Here is a 24,704-nt window from a genome sequence, read left to right as displayed (position 1 = left end):
TTATACTGCTCCGGTATAGTTATGTCACATAAAATTATTAACTGCCCAAATAAAACCATCATATAATGTGGTTGAAGATTGCAAGATCATTAATATAACATTTTCATGTATTTTGATATCATTTCTGTCCTACATTTTGGGATGGTTAAAAATTTAAGACCTGAACTTTTGTTTAAATGTTTGATTCAAAATCAATTTGACGGATTGACTGTAGTATGAGGTGATGAATGTGACAATATAATAACAGACACGAACTCAAACATAAACATCTATAATAAAATTTCAAATTTTTCTTTCAAGTGTACTTTGTTTTGCTTAATTTCAAGTGACAGTCATCGGGGACAATACTTTAATTTCTACAAAGTTTTTTCTTGAAGAAGGGATGTACATTGCTTGTGCAATATTAACAATATATGCTAACAAACGAAGTGCATGAACTATGAAGAAGAAGGGAGTCAAGGAATGGTCTCTATCTTTCTATCTCTTTCAGAAAGTGATGTGAAACATAAATATCTGACATCATTTTGATTTAAATCAATGCAATAATATTTTTTCAAAAATGGTTCTCCAAGAAAATGTTAGAATAACTTTTGATTATTTTTTCTATATTAAGTCAAATATAAAATACAATCTTGTAATATTCGATTAGAAGAAATGCTGACAACTGTCTTACCTGCAAGTTTTGAAAATACTGATGTGCCTTAAGTATGAGCTATCCGAATTGTATGTGGCATAGTCTTCCATAAAAAATTTCAGCAATTAAGTTTACAAATGAGTGCAATCATTAATTACTCCTTGGTTTTTATTTTCCATAAAGTCTTTTTTGTTCATATAAAATGTCATGTACATCTTTCTTTCTGAAAATACTATTTATTTGTAGATTGTACTGTTCATGAATAAATAATACACTGAAAACCTTCCTTTTGCTCACTGCACTGATTGTTAATGCATATTTTTTACTGTTTTATTTTCTTGTAAAATTCCTGTACAGAAAGATAAGACTTAGATGAGTAAGGCAATGAGTACATTATTAAATAATCATTGTTATCTCTTTCTTTATAATTGTCCCACAACCACTCCCTCACTAACCTCCCACAATCTTACCCACCTCTCCCTTTCCTCCACTGGAAGTTGTAAAGATTTCCAATACTCTCTCCTGTGGGTGTCATTGTTCCAATGAGTCATCCTATGTCTTTGTTTAAGTGTTTTATTCTTCCCCTTCCCCATTCTAGGTTAGACAAATGTATATAAAAGATGCAGAGTACCAAAATAAACTAACGTGACAATAGGGGATATATCAGAGAAAAACAAAAAATCACATCATAAATTAAAAACAATAACAACAAAGACAAACTCTTGTGTCTATATCCTGGAGTAAACTTCACTTATCAACAACTTACGTACACATATGTTCATAGATTTTTTGTTTTTTCATCTCATCTGACAAGAGTATCCTATGTGGATACTAATTACTGCAACTAAAGAAAAACATGTGACAAATTTATTCTGGACTCCCTTACGTCACTTAATATGACTTTTTCAAAGTCTTTCAATTTCCTTTCAATTTCTGTTGGAAGCATAGAGAGCCTACCCATTTCGGGATCCACTTGTCTACTGAGGGTCATCATGTTTACTATCACATCTTACATAGGGTGACTATTACTTTGATAAATATAAATGTACTGGTAGCTGTAGTATGGTCTTTTTTTTTTTCATTTGGATAAATGCCCCAAAGTGGAATTGTTACATCATAGGGGATCTCTGTGTTTAGTCTTTTGAGGAATCTGCATATTGCTTTCCAGAATGGTTGAAGCAGTTTACACTGTCACCAAAAGAACAGTAGTGTTCCCTTTTGGCCACATGCTCTCCCTTAACTGTTATTAGTTTTCTTGGTCATAGGATTCTAAATAGGGTGAGGTGGAATCTCAAGTTGTTTTGATTTCCCAGTTTTGTTGTTTATGGCAGAAAAGCTCAGCATTTTTTCATGTATCTATTGGACATTGTTACTTCCTCTTCAGAGAATTCTCTCTTTAAGTCATAACCCACTTGTTTGTGGGGCGATTATGTATTTGAACATTTGTTTTTGGAGGAATTACTATTTTGAGTTCTAAGTATATGTTATTTATATATTTTTTTACATTTTTTATGTGAGAATACTGAACAGAGGAGTTGCAATTACATGGGTAAGATAACGAGTACATTTCTTATCAAGCATTGTTGCCTCCTCTTTATTTCCCCTTCCCATCCCTTCAGATACTCCCCCTCCCCCAAGCGAATCCTCTTCTCACCCCCACCAAACTTGTAAAGTTTGTTTTTCGACATAACGTCTTGTACTTCTCATTGTTGTAATGGGTCAACCCGTATCCCTAGTTAAATGATTTGTTTTTTCCCTTCCCCTTCACAAATTGTACCAACATTAAATACAGTGAAAGCAGGGGATATACCGTGGTGGAGGGACATAGAAAGCAACAAAGAAATCATCTTATAAATATGTTAGAAACAATTTCATGAAAAGAAAAAAAACAAAAAAACACATTTGAATACTTATCTTGGGGTTCATATCCCTAACATCACCTTATCTGACCTTTTCTGCTTGTCTCAGACATATACTAGTTTTTGCAAATAAGGCAAACCATGGGATCTATGTTTCTTTGGGACTGGCTTACTTCACTTCATATAATATTTTCCAAGCCTTTCCATTTCCTAACAAATGGGGCAATGTCATTCTTTCTGATGGAGGCATAGAATTGCATTGTGCATATATAGCGCATTTTCTTGATCCATTCATCTACTGAGTGGCATCTGGGTTGGTTCCATACCTTAGCTATGGTAAATAACGCTGCAATAAACATAGTCTTGCTGGTAGCTTTACTGTGGTCTTGTTTGTGATCATTTGGGTAAATGCCCAAACGTGAGATTGCTCGGTCATAGGGGAGCTCTATGTAGAGTCTTTTGAGGAACCTCCATGCTACTTTCCAAAGTGTTTGAATAAGTTTTCACTCCCACCAACAATACAGTAAGGTTCTCTTCTGTCTACATCCCCTCCAGCATCTATTGTTATTAGAGTTCTTGATTATAGCCATGCTAACTAGGGTGAGGTGGTATCTCAATGTTGGTTATTTTTTTCATGTGAACAGGTAGAGGTTTATTGCAATATAAATGTTCCAGAACATGTAAGATAGAAAATTACAACATATACACACACTTGCTGCAAGGGGATGTCTGATGTATTTATTTATTCTCGGCCTAGGCTACCATGTGCTATAACATTTTTCCTGGTTGGAATTCAAACAAGATGGGAAGGGAGGAAAGGAGCACACTGCCCTGCATGGCTACCCACCTCCTGGCCTCCAAGAGAGAACCTTTGGGAAAGCCAGGGTTGAATGAACACTGGCTGGACTGGAAAGCAGCAAAGTGAACCAAGAGGGAGAGGTAGGCAAGCTGCCCAGGGAAAGGAGGTGGATTAGATGAGCACTCAGTATACCATTCCGTGTCCTCTGGGTGGGAAGAGACCATTCTTCCTGACAACTCCTGAGAAAGACACTGGTGGAATGGTTGAGACTCAGGCAGGCCTGGGGCTTTCCCCTGGGCTCCTTGCAACTTCCCTGACCTTGCCTGCCCATGACTGGTACATAAGGCTTCCAGGCCCCAAAAGGCAGATGGGCTGTGTGTGTGTGAGTGTGTGCATCTGTGTGTGTACACGTGAGCATGCGCATGCGTGTATGTGTGTGTGTGTGTGTTCTCTCATATGCTGGCAGATATAGAGGCAGCAGCCAGCAGCTGCCCTGCAGAGATGGAGCAGGAAGGAAGGAGGAGGCAGCTGGCAGATATGCTGCTTTTCAGTAAATGGTGCTGGCAAAATTGGTTAATCACTTGTAGAAATCTAAAGCTAGATCCTTATATATCATCCTGCACCAGAATCAACTCCAAAAGGATCAAAGACCTTGGAGTCAAACAAACACTCTGAAAACATTGCAGGATGGAATAGGAGAAACCCTAGGTCTCCTTGGCACAGGCCGAAATTTTCTTAATAGAGACCCAGAAACACAACAAATCAAAGAAAGGGTGGACAAATGGGATTGCCTGAAATTGCAGAGCTTCTGCATGGCAAAGGACATATCTAGCAAACTCAATAGAAAGCCCACAACAGACAAGTGTCTCATGTCTAAAATCTAAAATATAACTTGAACTCAAAAAATTAAATCTTCAAAGAAACAACTGCCCAATAAATAAGTGGTCTAAAGACTTAAAGAGAAACTTCTTCGAAGAGGAAAGAAGGATGGACAATAGACACATGAAGAAATGCTCAACTTCTCTAGCCATAAAAGAAATGCAAATCAAAGCAACATTGAGATACCACTAAGTATATTTGGATATGACACCCTTGTAGGTTTTGTAGCTACTAAAGATATTCTCCCAAGCCGTGGATTTTCTATTGACCTTGCTAGCTATGTCCATCGGCATGCAGAAGCTCTAGTGTTTCATGGACTCTCATTTGTCCAACTTCTCTTTAATTCGTTGTGTTTTTGTGTCTATATTAAGAATATTTTGTTCTGTGCCAAGGAACCCTGGAGTTTCTCCTATTACTTCCTGTAATGTTTTGAAGGGTTCTCCTTTTCCTTGGAGCTCTTTTGTCCATTTGTAGTTGATTCTGGTCCAGGGTGATATATAAAGGTCTAAACATAGTTTCTACAATGTTTAAACGATTATCCAGTAATATGAAGATGGTATCTATCTTCCATTCGATTTTGGGGGCTTCCTTATCAAAGATTAGGTGGCTATAAGTCTGTGGGTTCATTTCTGTTTCTTCCATTCCATTCAATTTGTCTTCATGTCTGTTCTTGCAGCTTTTTTGATTAATATGGCATTGTCGTAAAGTTTGAAGTCTGGTATTGTAATTCCTCCAGCACTTTTTTTTAGTAAGGATTCTTCTGCTGTTTGGTATCTTCTGTTTTTCTATGTGAATTTTTGGATGATTTCTTCTAATTCATTGAAGAATCAGGTTGGGATAATAATGGATAGGGCATTGAATTTGTAGATAGTCTTTGGCATTATTGTTATTTTCATGATGGTAATACTGTGAATCCAGGAACATGGGAGGTTTATCCATTTCCTTAGTTCTCCTTTTATTTCTTTTTAGGTTTTTAAATTTTTCATCATAAAGGTCCTTCACTTCTTTAATTCCTACATATTTTTTGTGGCTATTACAAAAGGAGTTGTTTTCCTGATTTCAGCTGTGCTGTTCTCATTATTGGAATACAAGAAAGCCATTACTTTTTTTGTTTGTTTGTTTTGTTGTCAACTTTTTTTTTTAATTTAATTTTATTTTATTTGAGAACATACTGTACAGAGGGGCTACAATTACATGGGCAGGATAATGCATACATTTCTTACCAAGCATTGCAGCCTCCTCCTTTATTTACCCTTCACCTCCCTTCCCAGCCTCCCCCCTCCCCCCACCCAATTATACTCCCCTCCCCCCCCACACCGACATTGTAAAGCTGGTTTTGACATGACATTTTGTACTTCTCATTGTTGCAACAGGTCCACCTGAATCCTTAAACGACTTGTTTGTCTCCATCTCCTCCACATGTTATACTGACATCAAATATAGTGAAAGCGGGGGTTACACTGTGGGGGAGGGACATACAAAGCAACAAAGAAATAATCTTATAAATGCGTTAGAAACACATGCATGAAAGAAACTAAAACATTAAAATACATATTTAAGGGTTCATTTTCCTAACATCACATTATCTGACCTTTTCCGCTTGACTCATACCTATACTAGATATTGCAAATAAGGGAAACCATGGGACCTATGCTTCTTTGGGCCTGGCTTACTTCACTTAATATACTTTTTTCCAAACCTTTCCATTTCCTAACAAATGGGGAAATGTCATTCTTTCTGATGGAGGCATGGAATTCCATTGTGTATATATACCACATTTTCTTGATCCATTCATCTACTGAGGGGCATCTGGGTTGGATCCATATCTTAGCTAGGGTAAATAATGCTGCAATAAACATAGTTGTGCTGGTAGCTTTAGTGTGGTCTTGTTTGTAAACATTTGGGTAAATGCCCAAAAGTGGGATTGCTGGATCATAGGGGAGATCTATGTGAAGTCTTTTGAGGAACCTCCATACTGAAGAAAGCCATTACTTTTGAAGGTTAATTTTACTTCATGCTACTTTCTGAAAGTAGCTGTACTAAGCATGAGTAATTTGCGAATGCAGTCAATAGGTGCTTTCAATACAGCATCATGTCATTTGCATATTTCCTATTTGTTCTAGGGAGACCTTCTAATACTATATAAAAAAAAGAGTGGAGATTGTTCACATCCCTGTCTTCTTCCTGAGTTTAAATGATATGGTTTTAAGTTTACTTAATTAAGTATAATGTTTGCTGAGATTTTATCATACTTAGCCTTTATTGTAGTGATAAATGTTCCCTGGATTCCTAGTTTCTCAATTACTTTCTTCATAAAGGGAATATGGAGCATTTCAAATGCTTTTTCTGCATCTATTGAGATCATTATGGGGTTCTTGTCACTGCTCTTGTTGATGTGATGCATTACAATAATTGATTAGTATAAATTGACCCACCTACGCATTCGTCCCACTGTCACATAATATTCTGCACAGGATCAATTCAGACCAAGGAAAGGATCCTTAAACCAAAACAAGGGGAAAAATGAATCACCTATAACGGGAAAACAATCAGAATACCTTCACATTTCTGAGCAGACAATTAAAGCAAGAAGAGCCTGGAATGATGTATGCCATTACAAAAAGACAAACATTTTGAACCAAGCATACTATGCCCAGAAAAACTCTCCTTCATAATAGTCCAAATAAAAACCTTCCACAGCGAAGGGAAAAAAATAAACAACATATTTCCAACAAACCATCTGTGGAAAAGATAATTAGATGTCCTACACATAGAAAACCCACAAGAGTGCAATAAAGGCCAACAAACATCCTAGAAACAGAGAATCCAAGTTTCATAGGAAGAACCCAGATTGCACTTCTCCCAAGAAGATGGGTTACATGGCAGGAACTAGTAATCTCCTCTCAAACCTAACTCTCAATATTAATGGAGTGAATTCTCCAATTATGTGACATACTTTGTTTACTTGGATCAAAAAGCCAGAGGCTTCTATCTCCTGCCTTCAAGAGAGCCACCTTGTCCACAAAAACAAACATCTTCTGAAATGTTAAGGCTGAACTAAACTCTACCAAGCAAACAGACCACATAAAGAAGCTGGAAGTGAGATCCTCATATCAAATAAAATAGACATTAAATTAAAACTAATGAGAGAAGATAAAGGAGCTCACTATATACTAATTAATTGATCTCTCCTTCAGGATGATATGATGTTACAATTCTAAATGTCTATTCACCAAATACGGGGCAAACAAATTTATTCAATAAACAATACTTTCCCTAAGATCACACATAGATCCAAAGACATGAATTGTTGGGGACTTTGACAAACCACTGTGCCTGCTGGATAGAACAACCTACTAAAAACTGAACAGAGAAAACCCAGACCTTAATAACTGCATAGATCAACTAGACTTAACAGACATCTCCCGAATATTTCCCCAACAGTTCCAGAATACATGTTTTCTCAGCAGCACATTGAACATTCTCCAAAATAGACCACATTTTAGGTCACAAAGCAAATTTATCCAAATTCAGAAATATGGAAATTTTGTCCGGCATTCACTCAGACCACTAGGGAATAAAATTAGGATTCATTACCAAAAAACACCAAAGAAAATCTTGTGAAACATTGAAGCTGAAAAATACACTGTTGAACCACCACTGGGTCATAGAAGAGATTAGAAAGGAAAGCCAAGTGCTCATGATGTTTAACAAAAATGTATACAAGTTCCTCTGGTATACCAAAAAGGAAGTACTTAGAGGCTAGTTATAGGTCTGAGCTCCTACATAATGTAATTGGAGAGATCTGAAACAAATAAAGAACAACAAGCTAAACCCCAATCCAGTGGATGGAAATACATAATTAAAATTAAGCAGAATTAAATGAATTAGATTCCAAGAAACTACAGAAAGAATAAACAAACCAAGAGTTGATGCTTCAAAAAAAAAAAAAGAAAATTGACAGACGCTTATCAAACGTTATCAAAAAAACGAGAACATAGTCATATAAAAGAGAGTTGAGAATGGAGTAACACTCAAGATTCAGAACATTATAAGGGAATACATCTCAAACCTTTATACTAATAAGCTTGAGAATCTAGATGAAATGGTTGAATTTCTTGCAAATATCAACAGGCCAAAAACTAAACAAAGATGATTTAAACCAACTTACAAACCCATATCAAGCATCAAAATAGAAACAGAAATAACAGACCTTCCACCCAAGAAAATCCAGCACCAGATGGACTTACAGCTGAATTTTACATGGCCTTCAAAGCAAAACTCACACGAATACTCCAACTCTCCATTAAATTGGAAGTGAAAGTATACTACCAAACTCTTTCTATGAAGCCATCGTAATCCCCATTCCAAAACCAGGCAGAGACTCATCAAACAAAGAGAACTATTAAATCAATGAATACTGATGACAATCTCTCAACAAAATTTTGACCAAATGACTTCAACAACTCACCAAAAAGTGATATACTATGAGCAAAGAGGATTCATTTCAGAGATGCATTGCTGGTTCAATATGCACAAATCATTAATATAATTTATAATATCAACAAATGCTAGGATAAGGACCCCATGAATATCTAAATTAATGGGTAAAAAGCATTTAAAAAGATCCAACATACCTTTTAATGAAAGCTCTGGAAAAACTAGGAAATCATGAAACATTTTTCAATACAATAAAGGCTGTGCACGACAAGCCTACAGCCAACATTATACTTAAAGGCAAATATCTAAAGCCATTTCGTCTAAATTAGGGAATGAGAGAAAGATGTCCACTCTCCTGATTTCTCTTCAGTTTAGTATTATCATGCAAGAGTATGAAGACAAAATGCAAACATAAAGGTATACACATAGGGCAAGATGAAGTTAAACTCTCCCTGTTTGCATATGGCATGATCTTGTATTTAATGCCATGGACTGCACTCCAAAGTTACTGAACCTCGTTCAAAACTTTGGTAAATTAGCAGGATTCAAATTACCCTCAAAAATCAGTTCCTTTCCTGTATGCAATTTATGAGAGCAGGTATGAAATAAGGAAAACAACTCCTTTTGCCCCCTACAAAAAAAATAAAGTATCTAAGAGTTAACTAAAAATATTAAGGACGTCTACGATGAAAACTTTAAAAACTCAAAAAAGGAAATTAAAGCAGAATCGAGGAAGTGGAAAAACCTTCCAATCTCCTGAATTGAGAAGATTAACATAGTGAAAGTGGCAATACTGTCAAAGGCTCTCTACAAATTCAATGCATAACTATCAGTATCCCAACCTCATTCTACAAGGAAATGGAAGAAGTAATCCAAAAATTCGTATATAACAAGAAGAAACGTGGTATAACAAAAATAATGCTTAGTAGAAAGAACAGTGCTGGTGGAATATCAATAAGAAACTTCAAACTCTAGAAAAAAAGGCACTGTAATCAAAAGAGGGTGGTACTGACAAAAGAACAAAAGTGAATACCAATGAAATAGAACAAAAGACCCAGAAATGATTCCTCAGTCTTATATTCACCTAAGGTTTGACGGGAAGCTAAAAAATAGAATGGTAGAAAAGCAGCCATTTCAGTAAATGGTGCAAGCAAAAAATTAGTTAAAAACTTGTAGAAAAATAAAGCTACATCTTATATAAACACATTCAACTCCAAATGGATCAAAGATCTCGAAGTCTAACATTACAGGAAAGAATAGGACAAACTCTAGGGCTCATTGGCATGCCCCAAATTTTCTTTTATAAAAACAGAAAACCAACAAAGCAAAGAAAGTTTGTACAAATGAGAAGATTGCAATAATCTGCAGAGCTTCTGTATGCAAATGACATAATTAGCAAGATCAATAGAAAGCCAACAGATTGGGAGATCTTCCTAGCCATAGTAGGTACATTGGTCTAATATTTAAAATGTACCTAGAACTCCAAAAATTAAATCCCCTAATAACAGATCTTCGAATTACAAAAACACCCAATTAATGTGTGGGTTGAGGACATAAAGAGAGTCTGTTCTGAAGAGGAAATAAGAATGGCCAACAGACACATAAAAAAATGGTCAAGTTCTCTAGTCATGAATGAAAAGCAAATCAAAAGAACATTGAGATGCCACCTCACCCCAGTTAGTATGAATATAACCGAGAAATGTAATAACAATAGTGGCTAGAAGGGATGGGCCAAAAGGAATCAAACAGTTTTTGTTGGTGGAAGTGTAAAATTTTTCACCATTTGGTAAGCCATAAGGAGGTTCCCCAAAAGACTACACCTAGAGCTCACTGTAACTGTGTAATCCCACTTTTAGGCATTTACCCAAATGATCACATACAAGGCCATACTGAAGCTACCAACACATCTATGTTTATCACAGCAATATTCACCATAGCTCAGATAACAAACTAACTCAGAAACTCCTAAACGAATCAATCAAGAAAAACGTGATATGTATATATGTATATGCACACACACACAGACACACACACACACACACACACACACACACACACACACACACTAGAACTTTATGCTTCCATCATAAACAATGACCCAGCCCTGTTTGTAAAGACATTGAAAGAGTTGGACAAACATATTAACTAAGCCAGCCCCAAAGAAACCTAGGTCCCGTTGGGTCCCTTATCTGAAATAAGTAGTATATGTCTAGTAAAATATGTACATTGTCTCCTCTTGGAAGTGTGACATGACTGAACTGTAAACTCATGTCCAATTTGAATATTAAGTGTAAAGGAAATATTTTAGGAAAAAATTAAAATCAATCTGAAAATAAAAAATTAGTGCTACTTCCCAATATAGAAAAAAATAAAAATATCATTAGAATTAGGAAATCTTACACATTTGTTTTACAAATTTTCCAAATAATATATCAAACATACACCCAATTCAGATGTCAATATAGATACAAATATAGCTTGAGGTGATTTTTTTTTCTTTTTAGAAGTCAGTAATTTTTCTTGAAGTATTAATGCAACTGTTCTTAACAAAATAATTATAGAACTCCTGGCTTCCCACACTAACCTGGACTTTGGATCAAGTAGTGATTATCCCAATCACGTAGATCAACAAAAATACTAAAACCACTGTCAGCCCTGGCTTGTCTTGTACCTTCCATTCTTGTTTAGCACTGAAGATAATAGGTTGAGTTGACAGATGCTGTTTATGGACCCCTTGAATTCTTGAGAACAGGAAAATAATTTGTAGGGAGAGCAGGGAAAGCAGAAGGGCCTATATGGAAGATTTCTCTTCTATTTTGATTTTCTTTGGGATCTCTTCTTTGTGAGGACTCTGCCTGGGAATAGCATCTTTCCCCGGGTGTGGGACTGAGCTCCACAGTTCAGGTTCCTTGGATCTTTTGAATGGCTCCTATTGTCTTCTTCCATGGCCTGAATTGTATGCACGATATTCTGGCCTAGTCTTTGTCAATATCTTCTCCAGTGCTTGAAAAAGGCTACTTTCCAACACTGCTCTGTGAGGAGTTAGGGTGTCTTCTGTGATACTACTCACACCTTTCCCTAGGTTTCTGGGCCCTCCAGAGTCTGTGACAGTTTGTGGTAATCAGGATGGAGATTATAACTCCTTTTCATTTCTTGCTGGCAGTGAATAGAATCTGTTGCCAAACTGTGTTTGCTATGTTTGTCCCAAGCTCTCTCTGTTGATATGTCAGGCTTGTTGGCAGGCAACTGAGAGTTCTCTAATCTTCTCATTCACCAAGCTGCCTGAATTTTTCCTCTCTGGCCAAACTGTCTGTATTATGTGGGCACACTAGAAATGTCTATCTAGCCTTGGACTTTTCACTGGAATGCTAAAATTGGATTCAACGCCCATTTAAGCTCCCAGCTTCTCTTCCCTCATATTCCTCTGGAATTTATTGCTGTTTTTCAAAACACTCTGTGAAGCTATTTTTTTTAACTTTAGTTTATACTTTAATTTCCTATGTTTTATCCCATGTTGTCACTATATTTGATTTTTGGTATCCTGTGTAATACAAGTATATTAATCCAAATTAGGAAAAGGAAGGGAAACAACAAAATCTGAGAGGAAGGACTGAGGGCGAACCAATCCAATAACAATCCTCACAAAACCAAATGGTGGTAATAACCTTTAGGCCTGCTGGGGAGAGAATGGATTGAGACACAATAAAAGTGTGAAAGGAGGATTGGGTAAGAGCATATGACCAGAAAAATGCTCACTGCCTTATGCATTAAAATCTAATCATTCTTGACACATCATCTTGACAATAAGATTGATTAAAAAGAAGAGTATTGATATATATATACTCTTCTCAAATCTCAAAATTTTACATGAAAATACTCATGTCGAAAGGTTTGCAGTCCATGTATAGACATATGGAAATAGTTCTGTACTCTTTTCAACCCTACATGGATAGAAATGACAGTTTTCCCTATGTCTCCAGATTCCACAAATTAATGTTGAAATCATTTTTGTCCTAATATTACTGTAAATGCCAATTATAATTTTATATTACAAATGAGGAGGAAGCCTGTTGCTCAAATATGCCCATAACCAGAAACCCTCCCTTTTTAACACCTATCAAAATGTGAGCAATATTCAGACACAACAAATTTGCTCTTCTGTAATCAAATACTTCAAATATTGATTACAGAGGAATCCTAACCTCTAATAAATTCTTTGGCATGGGAGATCTTCCCAATATATGCTTTAAAGGCTATTATGATGATCAATAGGAATGTTATGGAATAGGAATGCAAATCAAAATGTGTTGGGGTCATGCTCGGATAATGAAACAACCCTGGAGAAATTTTGCATCATTTCTGAAGAGAAGATTGGCATTGAAGATTTCCATCCAATTTTCATATTACTTCCACCTAAAGAGAAAACCTAGATATCAATAAGGCAGGGAAATGGAAATTTTCAGACACATATGAGCTAAAACCAATAAACATGTTCATAAAATTGTTGAAGATAATGTAGGAAATTCTTCTTTTGAGTTAAATTGGATTTATTCATGGAAATAAGATGATTTTAGAAGCCAGAAATTTTCGTTAGTTTCCAATGCATTACTAGAACAAATTTAACTGTGAAAAGTGTGCTATCATTTACTTCTTCATATAAGGATAGAAAAGAGCCTTCTGACTATTTCCTATCCAAACAATGAAATATATTTCCCAACAGCATTCCATTTTTGAAGAAAATTAATTGTGTAAGCAATCCTTTTACTACAGGCTGCATAAAATTACTATTTTACAACATTCAATATCCCTCCATGTCTTCCTGTTTATCATTCTAATCGTCCATAAGAAATTCTGAAGGCCAGGGGGAAGAACATGATAAGATTTGCATAAATGGCATACTAGCAAAACATTTAAAATATGAGTACATGTCTTCAGAAGTATGTGAAACAAAAATAAACAAGCCATATACAATGACTAAATAGCATACTGTTCACAATAAACTCTTTCTTTCCTAATGGCAAGCAATATAGCAGATTAAGTTTGTATTCAAATGCAAGAAAAACAGAATATATGGGTGATAATCACTATTTATCACCAGAAGAACTTAAATGTAGTAACTAGAACTAATATCCTTCTCATTGTTTGAACAACTTCTATTTTCAAGAGGGCATATTGATATATTCTTTCATTTTAAAATCTTCAATAGTTTTAAAATTTATTCAATCAATTCATGCTTCAGATGGAATGTGAATATGGAAGTAATGGTAGAAATATTTTTTATTTTTTCTCTGATCAATACCTTTATCTTAATATAATTAATGATGTATGTTTCACATAAAATTTTGAAAAGGCATAGAATTCCATTGAATATATATTCCACATTTTCTTTATCATATATATATATATATATACATTTATATATATATATATATGTGCAATTCAACACTACCATTAGAAAGAGTGGCATCACCCCATTTGTTAGGAAATGGAAAGACTTGAAAAAATTATATTAAATGATGAAACCCATGTCCAAAGAAACATAGGTCCCATGGTTTCCTTTATTTGCAATAACTAATATAAGTTGAGAACAAGCAGAAAAGCTCGATAGCTATGTAAATTTGACCATATAAGTTGATGTTAAGAGAACTGAACCCAAAGATAGGGACACCACTTGTTTTTTCTTGCTTGCTATAGTTTTTAATGTATTTAAAATGTACTATGTTGTTGTTGTTGTTGTTATTTATTATCTCAGGGAATAATCTATATGTATAAGTACTTTTTTTGAAATCCTGTTTTAGATATGAAGATTTCCCTTTGTTTGTTCAATATAAATTTTGACCTTAAAATTAAGTAATGTCTGTTCAATTAATCCAGTGTTTTAATTGGTGCATAGCGTATGAATGATAAACAGCCATTTATACTCAATTTTAAGGAATACATTCACATAGGTGTTCTCTCATTACCTATATACCATTTATTGCTCATCATAAATTATATCTTGGAATTATATATTGAGAGTGGAATGAGCAATACTCTTACACTACATTAAAATTATCTTCTTGTGAAATGATGTCAAAGTTCTGAGATGTCTTATCTAACGTTATATTGATATGTAACATGAAAAAACTGGATTTATTTCACACATTGATTTATATAAAAATATATAGCAATCTTTGTATAGTGTCCTAAAACTATAAAACCAATTCTACTATATAAGGCCTACAATATTTTGACAAAAACATGTAACTCCTTCATCAATAAAAGAATTAATTTTACAGATTGAAAAGGACCCAATAAACCCTGAAATCCTACTGCAAATGTGTGCTCATAGGTAGGAGGAGTTGTCAGTTTGATACCCACATTTCAGCTAGAGATTTATTTCTTCCCATGGTTCATTGAGGAATTTTAAGGAATTATATGTTAAGGTTAATTGCACAGAATGTTCATCAAATACATTGATGGTAATTTGGACTCATTAAAGTTAAAATCTTGAAAATGGAATTCTATTTCAACTTGCAGAAAACATTTTAATTGTAATGCATCATGGGAATAACTAGAAATTTACAGAGGAAAATATGACTACCTTGTACTCTATTAGGACAGCATAAGCTCAGGGGCTTTTACAACCAAACATTATTGAAATTCCTATGTCATGAATTTAGAAAAATCAATCAATTTAGTTTTACCCACTGGACAAATGCAGCACCATTTAGACAGTCATGACCAAAAAGGTGACTGCTGGTTTTGAAAATCAACAGCTGTTTTTGGAAAGTTAGTCTACAATATGTAAGAGCAAAACTTAATAACGTTTACTGCCAAGTCATCAAAATAAACCTTAGCATTATCCTTGTTGATATCTACTCAACTTCTCTGGTCTAACCTAAGTAGACCTGCATCCCTTCCTTTGGAGGGGGAAATGCATCCTTCAATGAACGTGACCATCAAAATTTTTACTTTTCACTGCTTTCATATTTGGATAACTCAGTTTCTTTGATGGCCCAACTGAAACTCCATTCCAGTCCTGTAGTTAGAGCACTCTGCCATGCTTCTGCTTATGGTATCTGAAAACACACTTCCAACCTCAAACTGAAAGACAGGGTCCTTTTTCAGTCATTAACAAACTACGATGAATCATTGGGAAATTACCACAGTGAAATTTTTAAGCTTTCAAAGTGAATAGCAGAGGAATTATGCTGCTAGTGCTTTCATCCTTTGGTCTTATCTATCATTAACAATTATGTAGTGCTTTCTCCACTATACATAGTATCAAACAAATTTTGATATAAATTTGGAAGAGGAAACCAATACACCATGCAGTAAATGAATACAATTAATTACAATTAAATTAGAATTAAAAATAACAATCCTAAAAGCCATAATAAGAATTGAATAAACAAACAGTAGGTTATGTGAAAAAAAACACAATTATTAGTCCCTTAACCAATATGATACAAGAGAGAGAGTGGGAAGAGAAAAGGAGAGAGAGCTTGCCCCCAAATAAGTGAAACCAGAGATGGGATATTTAACTTCAGGAGAAAGTGAAGATTCAAAAGAGATAAGGGAATACTGGGAAATAACAGCAAAATAAAGTTTGGACAAAAAGCATTACTTGGTAATTTCTATAAGTTCTTTAATGGACAACACACTATAATAAGCGTAAAAATTTTTATGAAACATATAAAGAGTGTTTGCTATGAAGTTGCTGTATGTGGCCTGCGTACTGCTCAACGAAAACACCCAATATGGATTAATTAATGAAAGATCTGTAGGTACATTTCTTTTATTGATTTTTTTTATTTTTATATTTTTGCTCCATCGTGGGGCTTGAACTCTGGGCTTGAGCACTGTCCCTGGGCTCTTCAGTTCAAGGCGAGTGCTCTACTGCTTGAACCACAGCGCCACTCCCGGTTTTCTCGTGGTTTATTGGAGAGAAGAGACTCATGGACTTTCCTGACTGAGCTAGGCTTTGAACCGTGATCCTCAGATCTCAGCCTCCTGGGTAGCTAGCATTACCGGCATGAGCCACCAGTGCCCAGATTGCATGAATATCATTACAAACCTTCTCAGTAAACTTCTGGACAAATGGAACTAATAAAAAATCCAGAAACTCTGACAAAAGAGGAATCATACTACAATGGCAAATTTGGCTCAATATGTGTAAGTCAACTCATGTAATTTGACACATCATTAGGGAAAAGCACATGAGTCATAACGTCATTTACATAGGTGTACAAAAGCATTTAACAAGATCCCATTCACATTTATTATGACAACTATGTAGAAAATAGAAACAGAATATTCTTAAATATAATAAAGACCACAGACAACCCTACAACTTCCTTCCACTTCATAGTGAAAAGGAAAAACCATTTCACATGAATGACAGAATAAATCGTTCCTCTCTACTCCTCTTCAGTAAACAATTCGAAATCCTAGCCATAGTAATATGCTAAGGCATAAACAAAAAGTAATCCCAATAGGGAAAGAAAAATTGAAACACTTATTCTTTGCGGATAATCATCTATTGAGATAACGCTCATAAGCTACAATCCTAATTCTCTGTGGCTATTCTAAACTTTTGGCAAAGTAATAGACTTTACAATGAACTCAGAGAAATTAACAGGACTTCTGTATACCCATGATGAGAAGCAACATATTTTGTGATGGCCTCCAAAACAATATACCTAGTACTTCCCTTAAAGTACCTCTATGAGGAACACATTAAACATCTTAAAATAGATATTAAAGCATTTTTAATAATGTGGAAAACACCATATGTTTCAGGATTGGAAGCATTGACCTCAAGAAATTTGGGAAAATGTCCAAAGCTACCTCCAAATTCAAAGCAATAACGATCAATACTCCTACAATATTATTTAATGAAAAATAAGAAAACAAAAAAGACACATGGAAATATAGAAGAGCCAGAATAACCAAAGGCAACCCTTAGCAGGAAAAACATTGCTCTGAGAATATCAATACTGCACTCCAAAAACTATTATCAAAATCACACAAACACACAAAACATGCATACATATATATACATATATGCAGATATACACACATATATACACACATATAAATGTATATAGAGAGGTATATATACATATATGTATATATGTAGATATATATAGATACATATGTGAAACTTGAACATAAACAGGCAAAACGACGAATGAAATAGCATTGAAGACACAGAAATAATCCGAGATCTTTGGCCACCTAAGTTTTTATTTGTTTGTTTAAATGAGCCCAAATCACCAGATAGAAGGTAGGGAGACTTCTAAATATGGTACATCCAGAAATAGCTATACATGCACAAAAAACTGAAAATAGATCTTGATGGAGCAACTTGCACCAGAATCAACTCCAAATGGATCTAAGACCTCAAAGTATGTTTATGAATCATGAAATAGGATAGCATGGAATAGGGGATATCCTATCGACCTAGATACACAGGTTAAAACTTACTAAATAAAAACAGTCACAATTAATCAAAGGGAGGCTGAATATATGGGATTGCATTCAACTATAGGCCTTTTGCATGCCAATAGTCAGAGGTAGAAATACAAATACAAATACAAAACCAACAGTTTGGGAAGCCATCTATTGAATACCTAATTATACAACATGGAAAGGAGCACAGAGCTCATTAAATGAAATCACTGGAATAAAAAAATTCTCCAAGAAACAACCACCCCATTTATATATGGGCTGAAGTATCCAAGAGATTTCTCTGGAAATGAAATAAGAATGGCCAATAAGTGAATAAAGGAATGTTCAGGGCTGGGAAGTTGGCTGAGTGGTAGAGCTCTTGCCTTGCATGCATGAGGCTCTCTGTTCGATTCCTCAGCACAACATATGCAAAAAAAAAGCCAGAAGTGGCGCTGTGGCTCAAGTAGTAGAGCACTAGCATTGAGGTGAAGAGCTGAGGGACAGCGCCCAGGCCCAGAGTTCAGGCACACGATTGCAACATCCCCCCAAAAAACAAAAGAAATGTTCAACATCTCTGGCCATAATAGAAATGAACATTGCTCTAGTGATCACCAACATGTTTGTGTTTATCTTCATCATGAATTTCTGTACAAAAATTTTGATAACAAATCTGAGCTTGTTTTAAGATTTTATGAGACATCACTATAATAATGCATCTTCTAGTCACTTTTGATAATTTTCTTTGAATTTTGTTATGATACTTGTTGAACACAAAATTCAGTGCACTGTTTTGAATACAATGGGTTATAATTATTCTATCCTCACAGTGGATTTTTTGTGAGAATAAACTTATTTTATTTGACTATTTGATGCATCTTATTTTGAATTATATATTTTAATATTAATACTGTATTTTAAGTTTGTAATCTGTTATCTTATCTGTTGATATATTCTGTTATTCTTGAATGTGGCTATTAAGTATACAAATGTCTACCTAGAAAAAAATCAATTTAGCTAATAATAATAGATATTTGCTAACTGAAGTAGCTACTGCATCACATGTAACATACTGCTAATAAAAACAAAAAATCTTGCTTGCCTCAACATCAATTTTGTATGAAAATTTGAAAACATTTCTCTGAAAAAAAGGATTTCAAATCACATCTATACTGAATTTTATAATTACTCCTGTTAAAATAGTACATATTGAGAAAACAAATCATATCAGAAGCTGGCACATATTTGACCAAATGGGAACACTGCTAGTCTGTTGTATGAATGTAGACAAGATTCAACCGCCTTGGAAAGCATTCTGATGATTCCTTATATTTAAAAAAAGAGCTCCTCTCTGATCCAGCATTGACCCAAAGGATCATACTCTAGGACACAATAAACATGAGTATGATCATTGTATCAATACTTAAGATAGTTAAGGTATGGCACCAACTCTGGTAGATCAATACATTCTAGCATAATACATACACCGTATCTCAAAATGTTCACATCTTTAAATTGGATAATGATTTAAGAGGAATGGATAATGGTAGTGAGGAAGATGTTAAAAAAGACTGGTACTTAATGCTGATATATGTCAGCTTTTTCCATCTTATAAAATCTATTCTTGAGTCTAACATATAAATAATTATACCAAATGATCAATTAGGCCATTCACATATTTTAGTATGATTTCATGACCTAGATACTAACCATACACACACACACACACACACACACACACACACATTGTCCCACAAAAAAAATACTAAAAAAATTAATAGACTACGCAGCATGTTACTAACACAAGTTAGTTAAGGATAAAATCTCACCTTGAGGAGCTTTTCATTCACTCACTCACATGCTTTTCTACCTTGAATAATTTTCAATGAACTTATTCAACTCTAGAAAACCACTGTTATAAAGATTTGAACAAAAAACAAAAGGAGACATATTAATTTGATTTCAGATGTTATAAAATTAAATCTAATACAATTGTGTCTATCTGTGAAGTAATACAATCTTACTGTTATCCATAAAACATGTAGACTTATTTCTACATTGAAAACTTTTTCCTTTGAAGAATTTGGATTTAGTTCATGGCCTGGTTTCACAGTATGTCATGGTATAACTGGGTGGTGTGGATAACAACTAGAAAAGATATTGAACTACTCCAATCATTCTGTACATTAAAATATTCATGTACAAAATAATTTGGTTTGAAAATTGTCATACCACATCCAATGTTCATCTTTCTGTATCGAACATATTGATCCATATGAAAGTCTAGTGAGGTATCAAACATCCTAATTTTTTATTTAATAATCTAGGTTCTATACACAAAATGAAGCATCCTCAATACCGAAAAAACTACACCAAAAGAAAGTCCTGCAACGAAGTTTACCATATAAAAATCATGCATATATTTTGATGATTTTGTTAACAATTCCCAATATATGAAAATATACATGCGAAGCTGAAATGGATGTTAGACAAATTCATAAATATCTGCAGGTGTTTGTGTCCTAAAAAACTCTTTAAGGATAATTATCTATATACTTATATATAAAATCATATACATTCAGAGTAAATTGGATAGTTAGTAGAAAAAAATGAAAAAACTATTCCTCTGATTGCATTAATCATATACTTCCACTCGAGGCATTGGGAAACACTTTAATATCATGGGTAATATTTTAAAATCGAGGACTCTTAGGAAGGAATTTAACTAAGCCCTATTTACATGTGTTGTTTTTTTTTTTTTTATAAAATAATGTCAAAGTAATTTCTCTTGTTTGGAAATGAGTACAAGAAGTTTTTAAATATTTTTATTGTGAAAATAATTTATAGAGAGGTTACAATCACATAAGCAAGGCAATGGGTACATTTCTAGTCAAGCATTGTTGCTTCCTCCTTTGTTTTTCCCCTACCATACCTTACCTCCCATCTCCACAACTACATCCCCCCCCGTCTAAATTATAGTTTGTTTTTAAAGAAATACAAATCAAAACATCATTGAGATACTCCTCACCGCAGTTAGAATGGCTATAATCCAGAACTTTAATAACAACAGATGCTAGAGGGGATGTGGACAGAAGGTAACCCTACTGCATTGTTGTGGGAGTGTAAATTTGTACCACCACTTTGGAAAGTAGTATGGAAATTCCCCCAAAAGACTCCACATAGAACTCCACTATGACCCAGCAATCCCACTTTTGGGAATTTACCCAAATAATCACAAACAAGACCATACTAAAACTACCAGGACAACTATGTTTATTGCAGCATTATTTACCATAGCTAAGATATGGAACCAACTCAGATGCCCCTCAGTAGACGTATGGATTAAGAAATTGTGATATATACACACAATGGGATTCTATTCTTCCATCAGAAAGAATGATATTGCCCCATTTGTTAGGAAATGGAAAGACTTGGAAAAAATTATATTAAGTGACGTAAGCCAGTCCCAAACAAACATAGGTCCCATGGTTTACCTTATTTGCAAGCAGAAAATAAAAAGAAGAAAGATATCTGAAAATTGAAAATGACATTGGAAAATATCCTCAAATATTATGTGCTCTGTTCAACGTATAGAACTATGAATATTTGTTAATTGCCAAACAAGAAAATAAAGAGTAATCATCTGACACTATATTTCTCAAGAAGTAGCCAGTTTATAGTCTATGTGATTTCTGTCAGTACTCCTTCCATTGTGTCTATGGCATAGGTCCTTTTAGAATCTTTACCTCACATTACTAAACTGAAAATATATTTCTGTAAGGTGATCATATTCATGTGAATATTTTGTTATTCGGTGCAATTATATCATTTACATGCTATAGCAGTGAAATTTGTTATTTGAAAAACACATAAATGCTTTTCAAAAAATTAATATGAACAATAATTCATTTATTCTAGTAAGACAAAGGTGTTGATCAGAGGAAACCAAAAAGTCTTTCAATATTATTTACATACAATACTTCTTAAGTATGAGTTGATTGAGTAAATTTTAAAAGTGTACAAAGTTTAAAATGTAGGGATATATAGATACTCCCTCTTGAAAATAGAAATTCTTAAACAAGTATGAGAAAGATATTTGGTGAACTCATTCTCTTTAAAATCTTCTGGTGATAATAGTGATTATCAACACATATATAAGGTATTCTTTAACTAGAAATTCAGAGATCAATCCAAAATGGTGCTTATCATTAGGAAGGAAGAAGTTTATTGTGAACAGTGTGCTTGCTAGTGATTATATAATGTTTGTTTTTTAGTTTCACACAAGTGAGTTCCAAAAGAAAACTGCAATTCTGTTGCCTGTTGTTGTGACAGTATTTAATTGTGTCCCCACATTTTGGGACAAAATGTAACCCATACACATTTTAAATGCTAAATGAGATTTGAGTTCAGGCACTACCTGTGATATTTTCCTTTGAGCAAGACATGAACAGGTATATTGTTCTTAAACACGGACTTAGAAAAAATATAAACAAATGGTTGTAAAGAATGAAGGAGAAAATAAAAATTATGCCCTTTTTAGACATGTTTGTTCAATTTGGTTTAAAATGCCAGATTTCAAGTATTAGGTTGGATGGGATTTTAGAGATTTGCAAGGATGAAAATATTGCACAAATTATTTGATATGTAAACATGACAGAAAAAGTTATCATGATAATTTGAAGTGCGATTGATGAGCTTTTAACATTAAACACAGTCATTCTAAGAGAAAGGTCAATTGCTATACACCAAGTAGTATTGATTACTCACAGAGAGAAATAGTACATCAACATTAGTAAATGTCTAATGGGCCTAAGTTTTTGTAGGATTTGTGCTACAAATGAAGTTTACCTATATCTTGCTCATTAGACTATTTATCCACCAATATTAGTATATGCTTATTATTTTGATTCCATGGAACACATGGGTGAATATTGAGAAGCACACAGACAAATTGACAGAAATGTCAGCTTGATTGTACGCAAACAATTTTCTCCAACTCATGATGGCTTTACTACCTTTTAAACTCACAAAATAGTTCCTACTGCTTATATCGTTTTGCCTGTGCTTACCCTTCTCTCTGGATTAAATTACTCTCTGCAGATTAAATTACTTTTAATAGCAGTTTGCATGAGAAGGAGAAACCAAAAATTCATTTATTAGAAATTAGACGTACAACTGGGTGAATATGAGGTAGTAGGCGTCATTATAACACCTCAAAATTTTCTATAGCCAACTGAACACATGTATTTTATCACTATCATGTAATTTATCCAAATCTTACCATGCTCTTCTACCTGGGCTTAAGATCCAGCAGAAATTAATTCAAAATTTCTTAAGGAGGATTAAAAATATAAATGTGAGGATAATGAGGGATAGTGAAAGTTGTGAAAGAGTAAATTTTGTCCAGCCTTCAGTAGCAGTAATTGTTTTCAGAAGTAAGTTTGTTTCAAAAGGCAATATTCATTGAGAAATGTTTCATTGTTTAGATAGGAAATAATCTAAAACCACTGTGATAGTCTTGTAACAAAGAGGTAAATGATAGGTTTTTAGAAGTAAATCTGTTGTTGAAATGTATTTAAAATAAAAAACACTGGCTACTAATGTAATGTCACTCAAATTAATGAATCTAATTCAACTCAAAAGGGGACTTTTCTACAATATCTTTAACAATTTTGCAAACTTGTTTATTGGTTTTAGCTCGATATATCTCTGAAAATTTTCATTTTGCTGCCTCATTGATATGTGGGTTTCCTCTTCAGGAGAAAGCAACATTTAAGTTCGATGGAACACTTCAATGCAAATCTTCCCTTTGAAAATGATGCAAAATTTCTTCAGTATTGTTTAAATACCATACAATAATTCCAAATTTATGACTGTGATATCTAAGAAGATAAACAACAACTCAGGGCCTTTAATCCTGTAATCCTAGCTACTCCGGCCTGTAATCGTAGCTACTCTGGAGGTTGAGATCTGAGGAACCCAGTTCAATGCCAGCCAGGGAATGCAAGCCCATGAAATCCTTTTCTCCAAATAACCACAAATAACTGTAAGTGCAATTGTAGTTTCAGAGCTAAAGCTTTAAGTTAAAGAGCACAGGGACAGTGCCCAATCCCAGATTACAAACCACATGATATAAAACTTTAAAAAAAGGAAGAAGGGAAGTGTTCAAAACATTTGTTGTAACATTGAAAGTCTACAAAGCATAGTGTTTGTCAGAAATGCTTCAAAATATTCACTGCCTCATGATGAGGCACCATTTATTGATGGAATTGTATAGGGAACTTTCCAAATCACAAAGTTGAAAATCAATGAATTAAAAATTCTCTTCAGAAAGTCTCAAACACATATTACAAATGTGTTTCCATATGATGGAGAATGTATGAAACTAACGTTCCTTTCCTGTATATACCTTGATTCTTAGAGTGTGCTATGTATTATCAAGAGTTTTCCATGAATGACTTAGTGACAGCAGATTTTGACCAATGTACAAAGGAATCTGGGAATTTTGAGACACCAACCTGGAATTTGGAATTTATCTCTTCTGAGAATGCAACAGTTTTATGACTGTATGGTCCTGTAATGAATATGATATGAGTAACAGAATTTTCAAGTCAGATAGAAATAATTCTGCTTTTTTCTGATGTTTTGGGGAGTCAAGTTT

Source organism: Dipodomys merriami, unplaced genomic scaffold, assembly GCF_024711535.1.
Source record: "Dipodomys merriami isolate MVZ:Mamm:240054 unplaced genomic scaffold, mDipMer1.0.p SCAF_18, whole genome shotgun sequence".
Lineage (NCBI taxonomy): Eukaryota > Metazoa > Chordata > Mammalia > Rodentia > Heteromyidae > Dipodomys > Dipodomys merriami.
Note: the sequence above shows the minus strand (reverse complement) of the source record.